Below are 16,321 nucleotides of genomic sequence, written 5' to 3' on the forward strand. Positions count from 1 at the left end.
TCTAGATTTACCAGCATAAGTAAATGGTGATGCGATTTGTTGAAATGGGATAGACTGGTAGGAGAGTATTTGGAGATGAGGGGTAGAATTAAAACTTCTGGATTGAAATGTTAATTTTGAAATGTTATGAAACATGAAAAAAGAACTGTCAGTTAGGGCTCTTTGAATATACTCAGAGAATGGGTTTTGACTAAAAAGATAAATGTGGGAGTCATCAGCTCATCAATGGCATTGAAAGCCATGGAAATGGATAAAATTACCTAGGCAGAGAATGCAGAAAGGGAAAACAAGACAAGGAAAGATCTTGATGTACTTTCTGAATCATCCAAGAATGAACTAATCATGTTCAGCACAGTTAACCAGTGCTAAGGGGACTTTCATGTACTTTCAATCTTAGTAAATCTATAATTTGTGGGTGGTAATAAACCCACATTCCTACTCCCCAGGGAGTTTTTTTTCAAACTTATTCAACCCCATAGCCCTTTTTAAAAGAAATTTCTTGAGGTACATGTTCATCTAAACAAAATTTGGGAAATGCTATACAAGATAACAGTGACTAGTGTATTGTATAATTCTTTTATAAATTCATTTTCTTATATTCATCACTGTGGTTTTCTAGTCAAAGAGATAATATTAGCCTTCAAAGCATAAAGAAAAACAGATTTCAAATCTCTGCATTTCAGACTTGCACTCCATTTTACTTCTATCTGCCTGATATACTCAATGCATTCCCTCCTAAGGTATTACCTACTCAAAGATGTAGGCAAATTCTCTGCAGTTTATGGTCTGGAGAGAACAGGGACTCACAGAGTGGATGCTTTCTTGTCATCTGCTCAAACATTTTGTTCTTCTCTTATGCAAGACCACACTCTATTTTCAGGAAGGCAATGGGGGAAAAAAATGAGAGTGCTCAAGACAATGAATTAGTGGAAATAGTCATTCTATTTTCAGGAGAGTGGGGACAGAGGTGGTGTACTTCAACTTCTGCTAAGGTTGAGTGGCTTCTATCAGACTGAGCCTCCAGTAAATAACAACTATAAACTCTGGACAAGATATAAAAACACCCAACTAAAGGTACTGAAGGGTGAACAAAAACAGGGAGAAAATGGAGTGGAGACAGTATTTATTAAAACATAGTGGCACTGGGTAAATTTCCAGTTTTTATAACTTTCCAATGGAACGCAGCCACAAGGACAAAAGAAGCAAGTTGATATCTGAGCTACCACCTACTACAGAGGAAACAAAAATTTTCAATTTCAGCTCAGCCAAGTTACAGCCTGGTTTTTAAAAAAATCTATATTTTTCAAAGGAACATAATAGAGCCAAGAGTTTCTATAACATTTTCCACAATGTTGAGGATACAATACAAAATTGCTCAACAAACAAATAAATAAGAAAACATGGACCATTCTCAAGAGAAAAGACAATCAGTGCAGACCAATCCTGAGATGGCACAGGTGTTGGGCAATTAGCAGACTTGGATTTTAAACCAGCTGTTACAATTTGCCCTAGGACATAAGGAGAATATTCTCATATTATGTGAAAATTGGACTATCTCAACAGAAAAACAGAAACTCTAAAAAGGAATCAAATGCTAGAAAATGCTATCTATGAAAAAAAATGTTACTGGATGGGCTGAGCATCTGAGTGGAGCTGACAGAGGAGAAGTCAGCTAACTTGAAAATAGATCAATAGAAATAACCCAAACAAACAAACAAACAAACAAACAAACAAAAGAGTATAAAAGAAGATTGAAAATTAAGAAAGGAACAGAACCATAGGGACCAGGTGGGATCATATCAAAAGGTCTACTCTGTGTATAATTTGAGTCCCAGAATAAGAGAAGAGAAATGATGGGGTAGAAAAAAATTTCTTAGGAAATAATGGTTGAAATTCTTACAAATTTAATAAAAGACACAAACGTACAGTGAGCACCAAGCAGTATTAATACAAAAAGCCCTATACCTAGATACTTCGCAGTCAATTTGGCAAAAACCAAAGATAAAGAAAAATATCTTAACAACAGACAGAAAAAAGCAATACATTGTCTACAAAGGAGCAACACTCAAGTGACCACTGCCTTCTCATCAAAAGTAATTATTTTTAAAGTACTGAAAGATTTTTTAAAAAAATAATCAATGTAAAATTTTATCTCCAGCAAAATTATCTTTCAAAAATCATGGTAAAATAAAGACATTTTCAGATAAGAGAATATTAAGATTTCACAATATCCAGACTTGCCCTACCAAAAATGCTAAAGGAAGTTCTTCAGGCTGAAGGGAAATGAAACCAGATAGAAACCCAAATCTTCAGGAAATAGTGGGGAGCATCAGAATCAGTATAAAGTAAATATACAAAAGACATTTTCCCCTTAATTAAAAAAATATATGACTATTTAAAGAATCCCACTGATCCAACTATTTGAAGACAGGCTCAATTTTTCATTTTTCACCTGAAATGAAAAATATTTCATTTTAACATTTTGTCCATGTTATCAAGCTTAGATCTTAAAGGTCATCAAATTTTTCCTGGCATGAAACTGACATTTGGATATAATGTGATGATTATTTTCTGAGGTTAAATATATATTTTCTGTCAGCATTTACTTGTCACATTAATTCTATTTGGATTCTTTTTCCCCTTTGTAGAGAAATGTGTCTGAAGTTGATAAGCTTAGCAGGCTTCTAGCCTAATAGGATTATTCTCAGAACATCTCTTAAAAGGGAGACATTTTCTTAATGGACTTCCATTTTGAGAGATTTCTGTATTGCTAATCCATGAACTCCCTCCGGTGTAGTTAGAATTCCTGGATTCCTGAAAGTGTACTTCATTTATTAAGTCTGCTAATGCTTAGTTAAAATAATCAAATAATCAAAACATGTTCAGAAAAGGGTAAAAATTCTTAGGGAAAAGCAATTAAATCCTGTCCCCCAAATCATAATATAAAACTCCTCCAAAAAGAAAAGCATAATTGAAAAATTGAGTTAAAAATGCCTTCAAATGCTAAACAGGAAAAAGACATTGCCTGCTATTAAAAATCGAGGGCAAAATCTTCAACATAATGTCATCAAAGTCATATCCAGATTTTTAAGGTAATTTCTACAAGTAAACAAAAAATTTATTTTCCCAATTTTTTCATTTGCCTGCTGGACAGTTGTTCCTGATGCTCCATCACTGTCTCTACATCTATATATCAGCAATTAAATTCCTCATCTATCTCGAAGAATTTTCCTCTCCTCCCTAATACCACCATCTTCTTTGTCTCTGAAGTTTTCAGCCTAATAATTATCTTTGGTTTCACTCTCATCTCTCATAAAAGGATTTCCCATGCGCTGACAACCCTCACTGCAGTCTCTGAAAGCTAGCCTTGTCTTTCCCTTCCCCTTGCCTTCAACCTGATTGAACTTGGGGTCAAGAAGCCTGGGTTCAAGGACAAAAAATATAAAAGTAAAGAAGATATAGCTTCCATGCCTTAATAATAACTGGTGAATTTTGAGCACTCAGATGCATTTGTCTCATCCTTATTACAACTCTATGAAAGAGACATCATCATCCTAGTTTTAGAGAGGAGAAGGCAAACATAGAAATGAAGTAGCTTGCCCAGGTAACAGATATACGTACAGTACAGAGGGGCCTCCACTGAATCAAGTCTGAGTCTAAAGCATAAGTCCTAACTGGGGTTAAATGACATTTTCCAGGGACCAGACACTGAGGCTGCCGGCAGCTTGATGGCATTATTGTGCCTCTGCTCCAGGGCAATTCTCAAATCAATTACGTTCCATGTGCAAAAACACGGTGGTCACACAAATGTGTTCCAGAAATCAATACCTGGTCTATTCTGCTGTGCTCTCCTTCACCCACAGCGTTAGAGGATAGATAAAAGTGGAACCGAAGTAGCTAACTGGTGATACTTTCGCCAACTGGTCAAGGGAAGACTTATTTGGAATCCCAGCGGGTTTGGCTTCTTCTGGGTTGGCCCTATGTATTTACAGCTGCCCTGCCCTCTGTCGCTAAGACCATCCCTCTCCATAGGAACAAGTACAAAAATGCATGAAAAGCAACTGGAGTTTAAGAAGAAATGGCCCTGCCAACCCTGGAGGGAGAGAGAGGGGCAGCTGCTGTTAAAAATACCCGGGCACGAGCAGAAAGCTCTTCCTGCATGAGCCCGAAGGTACAGGAAGGGAAGGGCCAGAAGGGAAGAGAGAAGCTGGAGGGCTGCCAATACTGCCTCCACCACAGGGCCTTGGCTTTGCCTTGTGGAATGAACCTCCTTGGTACGAGATCCATCTTCAGGTGTGCATGAGCCCTGGGGTAACAGAACACTGGTCCCTCTAAATCTGATTGTCCTCTTGGCACAGATTGGAAAGAGGCTCCCAGACACTGGGCTGGACAGCCTGCAAGACCAGGAGGGTTTGCTCTTCTTGAGAGCCCAGGAGCCCTCCATCCAACTATCCATGTCATCAGCTAAGCTGACGTGTTTGCAAGTGGCTTTCAGCCGCAGGCACAGCTTATAGGGCCACCCTCCTGCCAGAGCCTGGCAGGATCGGAGCCGTCGGCCTGTCAAGATCTGTGCTGGCTGGCGCAAGAACAGAAATTTTTTTAAAAATTGAATACATCAGCCAAATTAATCCCATTAAACTCTAAATGACATCCTATTGAGGAAAACTAATTAAAAGAAGGATGTTGCTACATTACTATTCCTTCTCTACCATAGAAATCTTAGGAAAACAAAAATTTTTTTAAACGTCATAGAATGTCAGAGATGGATGTAATCTTAAAGATTATAGTCTACCTTCGAGATCATCCCATCCAACTATCTTATTTTGCAAATGCTTGGCAGAGGGAGAATGAAAATTCACCAGAATATGCAAATTATCTGAGGGGTTTTTTTTTCGTTGAAATACAAAATACATGCAATATATAATATCTCTAACCCGGTTTATGAAATAAAATAAATTTTGATGACTTCTTTTAGTCCCTTAAAATAAATCTTAATATAATCTAATCCAAAGCCTCTTCTAAGGATAACTTGTAATAGCTCATTGTGTAGAGTTCTAAGTTATACTATTCCTGTGTTGACGCAAATGTCTCCTCTGGCTGGACTGAAATTCTCTCCACCCCTAGAATAAGCCTCATAAATCACTTTCTTTCTAAGCCCTCACTCATTCTTGGTATGTTTTCTCAGGCTTGAATCCACTGCCTCCCCTTTATCTCTACACATCTTGACTTCCTTCTTTTTGTGTACTTATCTCTCCGTTGAACTTTCAACATGGTAAAAGCTCTTGTTCCTCAGGTTTTGAGTTTCCAACATCAATTAGAGTTTTTAAAAAATAGACACACTGTTCCTATTAGTAAAACAAGAGCTTATATATGGAAAGTGCTAAGTAAGTGGGGCAATGTATGAAGCGGATTACCTTGTCCCATCACGATGATTTTTATCAGGAGGTTGGTGATATAGTAAAACCTCCATATTACAGACAAAAAAAATAGGCTTAGAGTTAGGAAAGTAGCCCCAGATCACACCAGCAGGGTATCAGTCCCTGAGGTCTGTTATCAAAGCACTCTCTCTTGACTACTACGCCATCCTGCCTATGAACCTGTGATGGATCACAGTGAGGGACAAAGCTAGATACTAATTTGGAACTAGTTTTTCTGGGAGGCTATGATGGTAGGGATGCCTGGGTGGCTCAGTCAGCTAAGCATCTGCCTTCGGCTCAGATCGTGATCCCACGGTTCAGGGATCAAGCACTACATTAGGCTCCCTGCTTGAGCTCCTGCTGCTCCCCCTGCTTGTGTTCTCTCTCTGTCAAATAAATTTAAACATCTTTAAAATATATATATATATATATATATATATATATATATATATATATAGGCAGAATTGAGTGCTTGAATGCTTTTGACATACAGCCAGAGCTATAAGCAAGGGAAGCCCAAAGAAGACTCACTGTCCCTTTTAATTCTTTATGATGATTGAAACACTACAGCTCAGAATCTATGGGATATGGTTAAAGCTGTTTGTAGGGGAAAATTGGTAGCCTTAAACACTTTATCAATACATAAAAAAGAATGAAAAAAGAAGCTAAATTCCGGACTCATAAAAGCCAAACGAAACCACCGTCAGTACCATAACAAAGCACACCAAAATACAACACAAGGAAATAAATAATCAATATGAAAGCAAATTCATGAGAAAAACAACAGAAAAACAGCAGATCTCATTAATAAAACCAGATATGGATGTTTTTAAACAACAAAATAAACAAAGCACTAGCTAACTAAATTGAGGAGGGTAGGCAGAGAAAGCACAAATATACAAAATTAATGACATTGGGAGAAACGAAGTCATTGCAAAAGAAGAATTTTTCCTTTTTTTTAAAATAAGACTACTTTGCAGGCCTTTATCTGAATACACTTGAAACACTGATGAATGGATAATTATCTAGGAAAATATAGTTTTCAAAAATTGACCCCATTAAATATATAGTTCATAAAGATAAATTTCTGTAGAAGAAACAGAGAAAGTCCATAAATTGCTTGTATAAATTAGAATTTGAAAACTAAAAATAGAAATAGAAATTTTAAGAAAACATTTGAAAGGTAGAGAGGGGATGCAAGACCACCTATTCTGCAGTTCTTCACATTTTGATTTATTTTTTTCCTGTCTGTTACTCTTTTCTGCTCTTTCCCTCCATTCATACAGGTCCCTATTTTTTAGGTTGAATACTGGTTCAGAAAGAATTTCTTATGTAACTTCTCCTTGGGGCTCCAACTCACATTAAGAGATCTCTGGTAACTTCATCGATGATGTAATCTCAGTTTATTGTTCTTATACCTAATCCCAAATGGTAAATATACCTCTCCTATACCCGTCTGAAAAATCTTATCCTTGCTTGAAATATTAATTTGCTAAAGTCAAGGAAAGAAAATCAAATTCCAGGGGCACCTGGGGGGCTCAGTGGTTGAGCGGCTGCCTTTGGCTCAGGGCATGACCCCGGGATCCTGGGATCGAGTCCCACATGGGACTCCCATAGGGAACCTGCTTCTCCCTCTGCCTGTGTCTCTGCCTCTCTCTGTGTCTATCATGAATAAATAAAATTTTTAAAAATAAAAGGAAGAAAATCAAATTGAGACAAGAGATCTGGCTTTAAATTTGAAATAAGTATCTTCACAGTAGGACTTGACAAGTGTCCTCTGAATTGTCTTTGAACTCAAACCTGTTACATTTCCTTCTGAACCAGTAGTGCAGTGGGACAATCCATGGCTTCTTTTGGTGATTTCCCTACTTTTGCCATCTCTGAAGATCCCGTCATCATTGTGAGCCGGTTTTGTTTTGTTTTCTCTGAATTCCATCAGGCTTCCAGCTAATTTCATAATCAACCCTAGAGGAAATTATTGACGTGAATAATCTAAAGTTGTAAACAATTTGTATGGTTCATGCCGAATTAGTCATTCTGATTTTAATGAGAATGATAAAGTACTGAATGACCTTTGTTATCAAGTGAAAATTAAAACTACTGCTACTTGATGGTTCTTTTTTCTTGAATTTCCTTGGGTTTTTGTTGAGTCAGACTCTTAAGAAATAATATTAATCAGACCGGCGCTATTTTTTCATTGATAAATTTGATGATATCAGCAGAAGATTGTTTTACTACCACCTAAAATTAAAAGGAAATCAAGGTTTCTTCTAGAGGGGTTGTAATGAATGTGCAGATAACTCTGTACAAAAGTCAGATAAGACCTGTCTATTTTCAAAGAGGAAAATGCAATAGCTTATAATTTTTTTTCCGAAATATTCTCAATAGAGTAAAAGTTGAAAGATGCTAAAAGAATCCTGATTTCATCCTTCATTTGCCACGGCTCTCTTCAATTTCCTTCTTTTTGTGACTTCTCTTTCTTCTAGATCTGAAGACAAATTTTCTTTTTCATCATTATCTCAGGTTAAATTCAATTGGGAAGGAAGAAAGAGAAGCATGGGAATTCATAAGCAAAAAAATTCAATTCAAGTGAAACTGGCTTTTGCATTTTTGAACCTTCAAAGAAGAGTCATATTAGGTTTGGGCGCCTTCATTCTGCTGCAGTATTGAGGCCCACTTACTTATTCAGCTAGTATTTCCTACGCACCAAACTTTGGAAAGGTTGCTGGGTTCTGGAGATACCATGGTGAGGAAAAACAAGACAGAGACCTGGCCCCCACAAAGTATAGAATCTAGTCAGGAGGACAGACTAATTAAATAATTGTGTAAATTAATGTAAGCAATGGTACATGTAAGAAAGGAGAAGTAGGTGGCATGATGAGCATATACTACAGGGAGATCTAGAACATTCTATCAGGATCAGAGAAGGCCTCTCCAAGGAAATGGCATTGTAGGTGAGAGCTGAAGAAGGGTACTTGGTAACTAGGCATGAGGGTAGGGGATGGGGGGGGGGGTGATCTTGCAGGAGAATGGACTGTACCCAGCTTCTGCACGAGGACGAAGGTTGGTATAATGAAGAACCCTCAGAAGTGCTTCATAAGAAAGCTTCACAGCAATGCTCAAAAACTTTGAGGAGGAAAAAATGGAAAAAAAAAATAGGTCACTGTACTTAGCACAGCATAAGTACTAAGTAAACTCTGGCTTCTATTACTATTGTTTTCCATTTCAACATGCTACCCCCACCTCTCTGCACAGCGGCTGCCCACCCAGCCAGCTTCCAAACTTATCTCTCAGCCCCCAGGTAGGGGCCCCTTCAGTGCATATTCTATAATCTGATCTGTGACACAGCAGAAGTATTGCTCAAATACATTAAATTAACGTATTGGCCATTCAGCAAATGCATGTTAAACAGTTTTGTAATTAATAATAATGACAGCTGACAGTTGCTGAGTACATACCATTGTGCCAACAGTGCCGTATGGATGGGGAGCTCTTCCTAACAATTTTATGAGGCAGATATTTTTACTGCCATCATTTTACCTGTGAGAACATAGAGGTTAAACAACTTCCTTGGGCTACATGCTTCACAAGCTGGGTTTTTAATTCAGCATACAGTGATACATGTCAATTATTTCTCATTAAAACTGGGGAAAAGTAAATTAAAAAAAAAATCTGAGATCCTTGGGTGGCTCAGCAGTTTAGCGCCTGCCTTCGGCCGAGGGCCCAGGGTGTGATCCTGGAGTCCTGGGATAGAGTCCCACGTCAGGCTCCCTGCAGGGAGCCTGCTTCTCTCTCTGCCTGTGTCTCTGCCTCTCTCTCTCTCTCTCTCTTTCTTTGGGTCTCTCATGAATAAATAAAAATAAAATCTTAAAAAAAAATCTATCTCTAGAGTGTGAGAGTTCAACCACTATTCCATCTTGTCTCTTTTAAGACAGACAAAGGCTTGGATGCCCACGTGGCTCACTCGGTTAAGCGGCCCTGGCTGTCTTTGGCTCAGGTCATGATCTCAAGGTCCTGAGACTGAGCCCCACATGGCATTGGGGACCCTACACAGCGGGGAGTCTGCTTTTCCCTCTGCCCCCTCCCTCTCGCTCCTGCACACACACACTCTCTCTCTCAAATAAATAAAAATCTTTTTAAAAAGGGGGCGGGGGCTCTTGCTCACATAGAGATTACAACCTCCTTGGAAAGAGGTGAGGAGCATGGTGGAAATTCAATAAACCAGGAAAGAAATACTCGAGTATTTCGTGATTGACTTTACAAAGGAATTAAACAGTGATGTGACACCTAAGGAATGGGAATGAGCAGAGAATACCACTTTTTTTTTTTTTTTAGAATACCACTTTTGAAAGGGTTTTTCAGAAATGGCTTTTGTGGGGAGGAGCCCAAGCACTGAGATCTAAAAAGTAGAAAAGAGAGTTCTGTGAAGAGGTAAGGAAAAGATTTCCAGCAGAGGAAACAGCAGAAGTGCACTGACCTTGCAGGAAGGCAAGACTGGTGTGCAGGAGGAACAAGGAAAGGTCAGAGCAAGGAGGTGAAGGTGCAATGAGATAAACCAGATCTTAAGATCTTGGGCCCCAGTGGGAGGTCTGAATGTCATCTGAAGGACAAAAGGAAGCCAGTGGACATTTTAAAACCAGGACCAGAGTAAAAAAGGATCTGGTTAGTATTTTTTTAGAATTTCACATTAACTTCTGTTTAGAGAATAGATAATAGGCATCAAGAGTGAAAGAAAAGAGACAGAGCGACTGCTGTCAGCGCAGAAGGGACTGTGGTTTATAGTAGAGTGTTGGCATCGGACGTGGGAAGAAGGGAATAGAGATAGAAAAGTCTTGCGAATGCATGGGATGTAGAGAATGGGAAGAACAGAGGAACCAGGGGCAACTCCTAGGCATGGTGGCTCAGGTGACTACCAACGGTGGTCGGTCCCCAGGGAGGGAAGGAAGGAGCACAAGTGTGGAGGGGAAACTCATGAGTCCCAGTTTGAATGTGAAGTCTGACCTACCTCTCACCTTCGTGTGAAGGTATAAAACACAAAGTTGTATATGTGAGGTTGGAGTTTGGGGATAGAGTTGGGAACATAAGGGCCATGGACGTGCAGATGGTCTGGAAAGCCATGGAGATCACCTAAGAGGAAAGAAACAAAAAGGCCTGGGCCATAGTTCCTGGACGCTGCTGCTGATGCATCACCCCTCCTGGGGTCTCGGACTCCCCGTCAGCTAAATGAGAGCGGAGCGCTAAAGATACTGCCTGCCTCAGGCTCAAGGACGCCAAGGCCAACCCTTTTCTTTTCCTTCATTCTGGCAGGTAAGGAAGTCTTTTTATTCTTTTTCCTAATAGGTTCTGAAATAGGTTGGAAGATTAGGGAGGGCCTCCTAGAGCAAAACAAAGCATAATTCTTGCAGCACAGTTCACCCTTCCTTGTGCTGAATCCCACATGGACCCTTAAAGATGAAGCTTTGGAAGGGGCCCTATTCATTTTCCTTTCAGGATGTTCATGGGAGTGGGGCCAGCAGGGTTCCTAACCTCTTTATGTAAATCTGATCAATGAGAGTTGACATTCCACAGTAGGGTGGAGTGAATAAGCACAAACTTCTGTATACCAACCACATAATCATATGTGACAATTCAGTTCAACATTCCGATTTACCAGGACCCTGGAGATCCTTTGTCAATCAGTCAACAGGTATTTACTGAGTGCCCTCTGGGCGCCTGGTACTGGATGAAGCTGCTTTTGTGAGCAAGCGAGCGGATTCACTGCCACGAAAATAGAAATTTAATCACTTGCTCGTCCAAGCATTTCCCTTCAGCTTTTCCAATGCGCTTTTTTGTGAATGACTAACAGAGTAGCTGCTGCAAAGGCAGCCTTCAGATCCCAGCCAGAGCCCTGAGAGGAAGGATGACTCATCCGCACCTGACGCCTGCCCTGTTGCGCTCCAAGGAATAGGAAGAGAGGGGGTAGTGGGGAGGAGAAGGGCCCAGACACCCCTGGGTGCCACGTGGGTTGTGGTGGGTCGTGGTGGGTCATGGTGGGTCATGGTGGGTCGTGGTGGGTCATGATGAGTCGTGGTGGGTCGTGGTGGGTCGTGGTGGGTCGTGGTGGGTCATGATGGGTCATGGTGGGTCATGGTGGGTCATGATGGGTCGTGGTGGGTCGTGGTGGGTCGTGGTGGGTCATGGTGGCCCCTCCCTGCTCGCCGGGCAGGGCTGACTCCAACCCTGAGAAAGTCTAAGCTGTGAAAATGCCAATCCCCTTGTCAAGCTGACTGAAAACTGGCAAAAGGAGTCTTTCCTCCTGTCAAGCAGATATCAGATGTTCGTGGGGTCCCCCTCCTTCGGAGAAAGCGGAAGGCGCCGTGTTGAGCTGGTCTGGGAGCCGGGCCGCGGCCCATCGGGGAGCCCTCCTCTTGGGGGGCCCCACCCGCACCCCGGGCCTCCCCATCGGGACCTAATCTAAGCTAAGGAAACTGCCAGGCCCCCTCCAAATGCCATCACATCCACCTGTGGCTCGGGGAGCGGGGGACCCAACGCGGGCCCCTAACAGACCCGCCGCCTGGTGCCAGGGACGCTGCCACCGCAGAATTCCCAAGGACTTTACCGGCCCACACGTGTGGCTGCGCCACCCCACACTCTGAGGCTTTGTTCAGAGCTTCCAGGGTGCGGTGCATCCCCGGGCACGGTCCCACAGAGCTCTGACACCCCCGGGCAAATAGTCAAACTAACTTGCCCTTGGAAACCTTTTGGCCAAGTTCCGCCTCCCAGGTCTCTGTCCGAGGGCTTCCGCCCAGGCTTGTCCCACTGCTCCTCCCCGGGGTTGTGCCGTCTCTTCTCTCCAAGGAGACTGGAAACCTGCCTGACCCAGAGCTGCTGCCTACTAATGGTTCCCCTGGTCTTCCTGTGACGCTTCGGTCCAGGCCGGGTCTGGCAGCTGCAGTAGCCACTGATCACTTAGTGCTTCGAGTTGTGGTTGCAGAAGCACTGTTACCACCTTTTGAGTATTTTTTAGTATATTAACTTTCCATCATATCTCGTGATTTGTTCTGTGGCTCTTGAGAGAAAGCCACTTATTTTATCATCGTCTGAACTGTATTTACTCTTTTAATTAGAGCACCCCTCGCAATGCTTTGCACTAAAGTACGACTCTGTGAAACTGGATTGAATTTATATGACGGTAACTTCTGGAACTGTAGTCTAATGGTATAAATATACTGGTAGCATTTCAGATATTATAGCAAGTGGGTAGGAAAGATAATTTAGGGTTAAAGGATTATGAAGCCCTTTAACATAACCACATATATACCATTGATGCAGAAAACCTCATTAGTGCTAATTTTGCCCCAGCTCAGCCCTGTGTGACATCATCACCCAGGTGCACACGGGACTGATTAGTAAACAGGAAACAAATGATTAATTCACTAAATTATAGTGAGAAGAACCTGGCCTCTGAACTTGGCTCTAGCGGAGGGCACTTCCTTCCTATGGTAGAAGTCTGCCAAGGAAAGCAATTAGCATGAGAAATAGATGCCTGATGAATATTGAATAAGAGCTCAACTGAGATGTTTCCAATGGACTTTTGACAGCTCGTGCATGGTCCTTTCCTTCTCTAGAAGGACCACGTGGTGGACACTTGGAATTGGAACCCCAATCCTTGGGGTGCCTGGGTGGCTCAGTCAGTGAAGTGTCTGCCTTCAGCTCAGGTCCCGATCCCAGGGTCCTGGGATGGAGCCCTGCATCGAGCTCCCTGCTCGGTGGGGGCCTGCTTCTCCCTCTTGCTCTGCCTGCTGCTCCCCCTGCCTCTGCTCTCTCTTTCTGTCAAATAAATAAATAAAATATTTTTAAAAAAATAAAGGAACCCCAATCCTTTGGGGAATACATGTATTTGCATCTTCTGAATACTTTATCTTCATCTTATTTCAAAACTCTCTGCCTTTCTTCCTTGTTCCCAGGACAGCATTTCTTTTTTTTTTTTTTTTAAGATTTTATCTATTTATTCATGAGAGACACAGAGACAGAGAGAGAGAGACAGAGAGAGAGAGAGACAGAGAGAGAGAGGCAGAGACACAGGCAGAGGGAAAAGCAGGCTCCATGCAGGGAGCCTGATGTGGGACTCAATCCCAGGACCCTGGGGTCATGCCCTGAGGCGACGGCAGATGCTCAACCACTGAGCCACCCAGGTGCCCCACCCAGGACAGCATTTCTGTGCTAGTTGTTGCTGTAACTCTCTCTGGGATTCTGGAGGACATGTGCCTGATAGCCCTCTCTTTCCACGTTCAGCCTGGAATCTCTCAGATCTGGAGCTACATCGAGAAAGTGAGGCAGTTCTGGAAGTTCACACTAAGAAGATCCAAACTCCAGGCATCTATTGGAGAAAAAAGGGAGCATCATAGATAATTATTGGAGATCAGAAGTAGGCAGATGGTGTATGGTTATTGAGTATAGAGATTTAGGGTAGCAGGACGCCTAGAGGGAAGCATGCATTAAAATAGGAAACATAATGTCACTTTGATTTTAACTCTATAGAAGTCAATGTGTGATGGTGTAATAATAATCCCAATTATTAAAAAAATAACCCAAGATTCTGCTTCCCATTGTAGGCTGAGCCCAAGGGTTGCTGCCTATCAGCTCCAGGATTCAGCCACTATATTCCTATTGACTTTCTACTGGTTTTCTGTAGGCTCTCCATCTTTGCCAATACTGATTTTAAAGTGAATAGTAAAAGTCAGAGAAACACTTGCATGAAATATATCCTAAATTTTCTTGAAAGTTATCTCATCTTATACGTTTACTTCCTTCTCCCCTTCTTAAAATAGATCAAGTCAAATGAGCTTCCCAAAATGATAAGTATAACTCATGTTCCTATAGCTTGAATGAACTTTCATTTTCTTGCCCCACCAACCATCCAACATAGTTCCTACTGTTCTTTCTCTCATTCCTCTCTCATCAGAGGTCTGAATGCCAGGAACTCTGCAGGAGCCTCTCCAAGTTCTGAAACTCCTCAGAGGACCCAACTCAGTTCTGGAAGCTTCCTTCTCCAATATTCTAGTTTCTAAGAACTCAAATGTCTTTCCTTTGTTCACTGGGAGTGGTAACTACTTCCTGAAACTATTCATTGCAATTCCCTTTTAGCCTTTTCAACTCTCCATCCTGTGTAATGACAGAGAAATTGACACCAGAAGTTAGAATCTTTCCCACCGTCTGGCTCACTTGTGTCACATAAGGCATCTAAAGTAGGTGGTATCCCTGCCCACCGAAGTCCAATCAGCACAGCACCATCAATGTCATAGACTAGTGTGTTAGTCTGTGGAGGGTCAGTCAAGACGATCGACATCTCTACAGACTACATTGTGTTGATAGTAGGAGACTTGACACAGTCCTGAAACGAAAGAGAGAGAGAGAGAGAGAAAGAAAAAAAGCAAGAAGCAAGAAAGAAAAGAAAGAAAAGAAAAGAAGAAAAAAGAAAAGAAAAGAAGAAAAAAGAAAAGAAAAGAAAAGAAGAAAAAAGAAAAGAAAAGAAAAGAAAAGGAAAAGAAAAGAAAAGAAAAGAAAAGAAAAGAAAAGAAAAGAAAAGAAAAGAAAAAGTGACAAGAAACAAAAAACCAACCCTGCCTTGAATACATTCTATATGGTAAGTCACAGGTAAGGGATGCTTTTTGACCTTAAATAACGATTATCTTTAATAAAATGTTCCTTGCTCCTGGTTTATCCAGATAAAACCAGATAAGAAGCCAATACAAGAGAGATGAGCCCAAATGGGAGCTTGATGGAAAACATGAGACAAACTTTTGGCTTTGGCTCCTGCAAATTGCCTGGGGCTCTTGCTGCTATATTTGGTCTTCTGAATTCAAGTCCACATCATAAACACGGTAACTGCGAGGAGCCTGATGGGACTGATACGCAGGCAGCCGCTGCCTTGCAGGGTGTAATTCACACGTCAACACCAGTTATTCTTATTTTTCTGCGTCATTCCCTCTCCAGAGACAACTTTAAATTATCTGTGGGTAGACAGTTCAGCCAACTAAAAGTAAAATTGTTAAATTTTCATAAAATGGATCCTGTACAAACAAAGCAAGTGGGCATAAACACACCTTGTTCTCCTTTTGGGGTATATTTATTCTATTTGCTTCTTCTCTTAACACAATAGCTAAAGTCATTCAACCCAGAACAGACTGACTCTGTTCTGAATATAGGCTCATACCTTCAGAAAACATTTAGTGACCATTGCCACGTTCCAAGCCTTCATACTAAGCTCTAAGGACAAAGTGACGAGGACGGAGCCCCAGGCGTTCAGGAACTGAGTCTAGAGAGAAATACAGATAAATAGGCAATCATAGAGGGTATGAAAGTACTAAGCCTGAGTACTCAGCACTGAGTGAGGGTAGGCAGCCTGTCTCTACAGGCTCCTGAGGGTGACACATACACTGAGATAAAGACTTTAATATCAGTCTTTTATTCAAATATTTACTGAGTGCCTCATCTATCTACACAAGCATCATTAGAGACCCTGGGGAGACAGTAATGAATAAGACAAAACCCCTGTAGCTTACTGATGCAGATATATATTCCTGACTGAGCTAGTGATAATGGTGAAAAGAAACTAAAGCAAAGAAAGTGAAGAAATAGGGATAAAATGATAATATGTATAAAAATCTATTTATTTGTATTTTTTTTATTTTAATTTATGAAAGACACAGAGAGAGAGGCAGAGACACAGGCAGAGGGAGAAGCAGGCTCCCTATGGGGAGTCCCATGTGGGACTCAACCCCAGGACCCTGGGGTCACACCCTGAGCCAAAGGCAGCTGCTCAACCACTGAGCCCCCCAGGTGCCCCTGGAAGTTGATTTTCTTTCCTTGACTTTAGCAAATTAATATTTCAAGCAAGGATAAGATTTTTCAGACGGGTATAG

This window comes from Canis lupus, chromosome 37 (assembly GCF_011100685.1).
Source record: "Canis lupus familiaris isolate Mischka breed German Shepherd chromosome 37, alternate assembly UU_Cfam_GSD_1.0, whole genome shotgun sequence".
Taxonomy (NCBI): Eukaryota; Metazoa; Chordata; class Mammalia; order Carnivora; family Canidae; genus Canis; species Canis lupus.